Source organism: Anopheles ziemanni (genome assembly GCF_943734765.1).
Source record: "Anopheles ziemanni chromosome X unlocalized genomic scaffold, idAnoZiCoDA_A2_x.2 X_unloc_32, whole genome shotgun sequence".
NCBI classification, from domain to species: Eukaryota; Metazoa; Arthropoda; class Insecta; order Diptera; family Culicidae; genus Anopheles; species Anopheles ziemanni.
Window position 1 is genome coordinate 16,760 of NW_026689799.1, and position 7,060 is coordinate 23,819.

The window sequence follows — 7,060 nt, forward strand, 5'->3', positions numbered from 1 at the left end:
CGGCCTGTTGGCTGCCTTGGCCGGGTTGGTTGGTTAACACTTGATTGAGCTTGCACCCGAGGGTAATGGCACTTGAAGGTGGGTACCGGCCGGCTGACCTGGTGTGATGGTTGGTTGGTGAACACTTGGCGGTACTTGCACTTGGCTGTGCTTGGACTTGAAGGTGGGATCCGGCTGGCCTGGGCCATTGGTGGTTGGTTGGTTGGTTAGCCCTTAGCTGGGCTGGCTGGCTGGCTGGCCATCGGTGGTGTGGTGTGTTGGGCGGTTGGTGAACACTTGGCGGTACTTGCACTTGGCTGTGCTTGGACTTGAAGGTGGGATCCGGCTGGCCTAGGCCATTGGTGGTTGGTTGGTGGGTTAGCCCTTAGTTGGGCTGGCTGGCTGGCTGGCCATCGGTGGTGTGGTGTGGTGTGGTGTGTGGAGTCGAGCATCGCGCGCCGTTGCCTTCTTCGGAGTGTTGTGGGTACGCAAGTGCTTGCAGTGCAAAGAGGTTGGTGATGGAGTGACATTGCCTTCACCATGGAGTTGCGGGTACTTAGGTACTTGCAAGGAGATGGTGGTATGGTGGTGTTGCGTGTGTGGTGTTCGATTAGAAAGATATAATTTCTAAGTCCGGATTAGTGCTGTCAGTGGGGCCCCCGCTAACAGGTCCTGCACGGCCAGCGTGGGGCTTGACTTGGCGCTATTCCGGACTTGGGGCGATCACGATGTCCCCGTGCGGGACTTAGAAGATGGAAGAACACAAGTATCCTTATCCCATGACTTGTGAGCGATTGGCATACGTTACCACATGAAGAGAAAAATTGGCTAAGTCCTGGATCCATATTATATGAAGAGAAAAATCGGCTAAGTCCAGGATCCATATTATATGAAGAGAAAAATCGGCTAAGTCCCGGATCCATATTATATGAAGAGAAAAATCGGCTAAGTCCCGGATCCATATTATATGAAGAGAAAAATCGGCTAAGTCCAGGAACCATATATAATAACCTTATAATCGGCTAAGTCCAGGATCCATATTACATGAAGAGAAAAATCGGCTAAGTCCAGGATCCATATATATTAACCTAATAATCGGCTAAGTCCAGGATCCATATAATATGAAGAGAAAAATCGGCTAAGTCCCAGATTGGGTCTGTCAGAAATACACTTCCAAGTTACCACGCAAGCAAGCAAGATGGCCTAGTGATGGATCCATATGATATGAAGAGAAAAATCGGCTAAGTCCCAGATTGGGTCTGTCAGAAATACACTTCCAAGTTACCACGCAAGCAAGCAAGATGGCCTAGTGATGGATCCATATGATATGAAGAGAAAAATCGGCTAAGTCCCAGATTGGGTCTGTCAGAAATACACTTCCAAGTTACCACGCAAGCAAGCAAGATGGCCTAGTGATGGATCCATATGATATGAAGAGAAAAATCGGCTAAGTCCCAGATTGGGTCTGTCAGAAATACACTTCCAAGTTACCACGCAAGCAAGCAAGATGGCCTAGTGATGGATCCATATGATATGAAGAGAAAAATCGGCTAAGTCCCAGATTGGGTCTGTCAGACATACACTACCAAGTTACCTTACAAGCAAGCAAGATGGCCTAATGATGGATCCATATGATATGAAGAGAAAAATCGGCTAAGTCCGAGATTGGGTCTGTCAGAAATACACTTTCAAGTTACCACACAAGCAAGCAAGATGGCCTAGTGATGGATCCATATGATATGAAGAGAAAAATCGGCTAAGTCCGAGATTGGGTCTGTCAGAAATACACTTTCAAGTTACCACACAAGCAAGCAAGATGGCCTAGTGATGGATCCATATAATATGAAGAGAAAAATCGGCTAAGTCCGAGATTGGGTCTGTCGGAAATACACTTTCAAGTTACCACACAAGCAAGCAAGTTACCACATGAAGAGAAAGCCGGCAAAGTCCGGGAATGTTACCACATGAACTGGAAAATGGGCAAAAACCTACCTTCACAGGCAACGTGAATAAGTCAGGCTGTAGACATCGGATCGACAAGCCAAAGACTGATATGGAAAGGAAATGAGTAGTACTAGCTTTCCTGAGAGTTGCAGAGCTTAGACTGCATATGAACGAAAGTTATTAAGCGTCAAAGTCAGAGAAGTTACCCAAAGGAACACAAGTTCCAACTTAGAGCATGTATACCGCCTAGACGGTAAGAGGTACGGCCAGGCTGAGGAATAAGGAAATGTTGGCCAACATGTTCCCTAACTATCCCCCGAAGACCGCAAAGCAATCCAACATCAACCAAGAAAGTTATAGCCCGATCAAGGAAACACCTACTTTGCACCGATATTGCACCAAATACATGTACCAAGCACCTTCGGTTGCATACCTGCAGGGGCTTACCATAGTAGGCCATGGAAGACCGATATACCGAACATAATCACTTTCTATCTCCTCGGGTGTTTGAGATAGCGCTTTGCGGTACAAGAACGAAAGTTAGACTATATCTTGGTGCATCTTTTTGCCCAAGATCACAAGACCCTATCTACCAAGGCAAGAAAGTTGTGTGGGGACAAAATGTCCAAAAGTGCCCAAAGTGGCACACTTGAACCATATATTCGAGAAAAACACAAGTGTGGGCCCGAGCTAGCAAGTTGAAATGTTCTGACCGTCAGTAGCCCTAGTTGAGGTGCACTTATCATTATATGAGGCCAACGTGCCAGCTAGTCTCTAAAGGGGCGATATGGGTGTTCCAAGGTTTGTACCCAATTGAGGAAAAAACAGGGTAAGGTACGGTGTACCGCGAATAACTCGGGCTATAGATGTCCGATCGATGAGTTTGGCATATGTATGGAAAGGTCTCGACGAGACCTAACTACCCTGAAAGTATGAAGGCAAAGACTTGAATGACCGGGAAGTTATTAAGTGCACAAGTGGTAAAGTTGCACCAAAGTCCATGTTACCCGAAGTGGTACATGAACACCCAATATTCGACCAAAACACAAGTTTAGAGACGAGCTAGCGAGCATTGGCAAAATTGGCATTGGGAGATGAATCTTGATCTTCTACATCTCCCAACTTAATACAGCATCCCTACTTAAAGGAATCTCGGACTTAGTCGATTTTTCATAAATTCTAAGAAAAAAATATGTTAGGATGCTGCGAGATGAATGGGATGCTGCATGGAGATGAATCTTGATCTTCTTCATCTCCCATCTCAATACAGCATCCCTACTTAAAGGCATCTCGGACTTAGTCGATTTTTCATAAATTCTAAGAAAAACATATGTTAGGATGCTGCGAGATGAATGGGATGCTGCATGGAGATGAATCTTGATCTTCTTCATCTCCCATCTCAATACAGCATCCCTTCTTAAAGGCATCTCGGACTTAGTCGATTTTTCATAAATTCTAAGAAAAACATATGTTAGGATGCTGCGAGATGAATGGGATGCTGCATGCAGATGAATATTGATCTCCTACATCTCCCGTCTCAATACAGCATCCCTACTTAAAGGCATCTCGGACTTAGTCGATTTTTCATAAATTCATAGAAATTCATATGTTAGGATGCTGCGAGATGAATGGGATGCTGCATGGAGATTAATCTTGATCTCCTACATCTCCCATCTCAATACAGCATCCCTACTTAAAGGCATCTCGGACTTAGTCGATTTTTCATAAATTCATAGAAATTCATATGTTAGGATGCTGCGAGATGAATGGGATGCTGCATGGAGATGAATCTTGATCTCCTACATCTCTCATCTCAATACAGCATCCCTACTTAAAGCCATCTCGGACTTAGTCGATTTTTCATAAATTCATAGAAATTCATATGTTAGGATGCTGCGAGATGAATGGGATGCTGCATGGAGATGAATCTTGATCTACTTCATCTCCCATCTTAATACAGCATCCCTACTTAAATGCATCTCGGACTTAGTCGATTTTTCATAAATTCTAAGAAAAACATATGTTAGGATGCTGCGAGATGAATGGGATGCTGCATGGAGATGCATCTTGATCTCCTACATCTCCCATCTTAATACAGCATCCCTACTTAGAGCCATCTCGGACTTAGTCGATTTTTCATAAATTCATAGAAATTCATATGTTAGGATGCTGCGAGATGAATGGGATGCTGCATGGAGATGAATCTTGATCTACTCCATCTCCCATCTCAATACAGCATCCCTACTTAAAGGCATCTCGGACTTAGTCGATTTTTCATAAATTCATAGAAATTCATATGTTAGGATGCTGGGAGATGAATGGGATGCTGCATGGAGATGAATCTTGATCTTCTTCATCTCCCATCTTAATACAGCATCCCTACTTAAAGGCATCTCGGACTTAGTCGATTTTTCATAAATTCTAAGAAATTCATATGTTAGGATGCTGGGAGATGAATGGGATGCTGCATGGAGATGCATCTTGATCTCCTACATCTCCCATCTTAATACAGCATCCCTACTTAAAGCCATCTCGGACTTAGTCGATTTTTCATAAATTCTAAGAAATTCATATGTTAGGATGCTGGGAGATGAATGGGATGCCGCATGGAGATGAATCTTGATCTTCTTCATCTCTCATCTCAATACAGCATCCCTACTTAAAGGCATCTCGGACTTAGTCGATTTTTCATAAATTCTAAGAAATTCATATGTTAGGATGCTGGGAGATGAATGGGATGCTGCATGGAGATGAATCTTGATCTCCTACATCTCCCATCTCAATACAGCATCCCTGCTTAAAGGCATCTCGGACTTAGTCGATTTTTCATAAATTCTAAGAAATTCATATGTTACGATGCTGCGAGATGAATGGGATGCTGCATGGAGATGAATCTTGATCTTCTTCATCTCCCATCTTAATACAGCATCCCTACTTAAAGGCATCTCGGACTTAGTCGATTTTTCATAAATTCTAAGAAAAACATATGTTAGGATGCTGCGAGATGAATGAGATGCTGCATGGAGATGAATCTTGATCTTCTTCATCTCCCATTTTAATACAGCATCCCTTCTTAAAGGCATCTCGGACTTAGTCGATTTTTCATAAATTCTAAGAAAAACATATGTTAGGATGTTGCGAGATGAATGGGATGCTGCATGGAGATGAATCTTGATCTTCTCCATCTCCTGTCTTAATACAGCATCCCTGCTTAAAGGCATCTCGGACTTAGTCGATTTTTCATAAATCCATAGAAATTCATATGTAAGGATGCTGCGAGATGAATGGGATGCTGCATGGGGATGAATCTTGATCTTCTTCATCTCCCATCTCAATACAGCATCCCTACTTAAAGGCATCTCGGACTTAGTCGATTTTTCATAAATTCTAAGAAAAACATATGTTAGGATGCTGCGAGATGTATGGGATGCCGCATGGAGATGAATCTTGATCTTCTTCATCTCTCATCTCAATACAGCATCCCTAGTTAAAGGCATCTCGGACTTAGTCGATTTTTCATAAATTCTAAGAAATTCATATGTTAGGATGCTGGGTGATGAATGGGATGCTGCATGGAGATGAATCTTGATCTTCTTCATCTCCCATCTTAATACAGCATCCCTACTTAAAGGCATCTCGGACTTAGTCGATTTTTCATAAATTCTAAGATATTCATATGTTAGGATGCTGGGAGATGAATGGGATGCTGCATGCAGATGAATATTGATCTCCTACATCTCCCATCTCAATACAGCATCCCTACTTAAAGGCATCTCGGACTTAGTCGATTTTTCATAAATTCATAGAAATTCATATGTTAGGATGCTGGGAGATGAATGGGATGCTGCATGGAGATGAATCTTGATCTTCTCCATCTCCCATCTTAATACAGCATCCCTACTTAAAGGCATCTCGGACTTAGTCGATTTTTCATAAATTCTAAGAAAGTCATATGTTAGGATGCTGGGAGATGAATGGGATGCTGAATGGAGATTAATCTTGATCTCCTACATCTCCCATCTCAATACAGCATCCCTACTTAAAGGCATCTCGGACTTAGTCGATTTTTCATAAATTCATAGAAATTCATATGTTAGGATGCTGCGAGATGAATGGGATGCTGCATGGAGATGAATCTTGATCTCCTACATCTCTCATCTCAATACAGCATCCCTACTTAAAGCCATCTCGGACTTAGTCGATTTTTCATAAATTCTAAGAAAAACATATGTTAGGATGCTGGGAGATGAATGGGATGCTGCATGGAGATGGATCTTGATCTTCTTCATCTCCTATCTCAATACAGCATCCCTACTTAAAAGCATCTCGGACTTAGTCGATTTTTCATATATTCTAAGAAAAACATAAGTTAGGATGCTGGGAGATGAATGGGATACTGCATGGAGATGAATCTTGATCTTCTTCATCTCCAGTCTTTATACAGCATCCCTACTAAAAGGCATCTCGAACTTAGTCGATTTTTCATAAATTTCAAGAAAAACATAAGTTAGGATGCTGGGAGATGAATGGGATGCTGCATGGAGATGGATCTTGATCTTCTTCATCTCCTATCTTATTACAGCATCCCTACTTGAAGGCATCTCGGACTTAGTCGATTTTTCATAAATTCTAAGAAAAACATATGGAAGGATGCTGCGAGATTAATAAGATGCTGCATGGAGATGAATCTTGATCTTCGTCATCTCCCATCTTAATACAGCATCCCTACTTAAAGGTATCTCGGACTTAGTCGATTTTTCATAAATTCTGAGAAAAACATATGTTAGGATGCTGCGAGATGAATGGGATGCTGCATGGAGATGAATCTTGATCTTCTTCATCTCCCATCTCAATACAGCATCCCTACTTAAAGGCATCTCGGACTTAGTCGATTTTTCATAAATTCTAAGAAAAACATATGTTAGGATGCTGGGAGATGAATGAGATGCTGCATGGAGATGAATCTTGATCTCCTACATCTCTCATCTCAATACAGCATCCCTACTTAAAGCCATCTCGGACTTAGTCGATTTTTCATAAATTCATAGAAATTCATATGTTAGGATGCTGCGAGATGAATGGGATGCTGCATGGAGATGCATCTTGATCTCCTACATCTCCCATCTTAATACAGCAT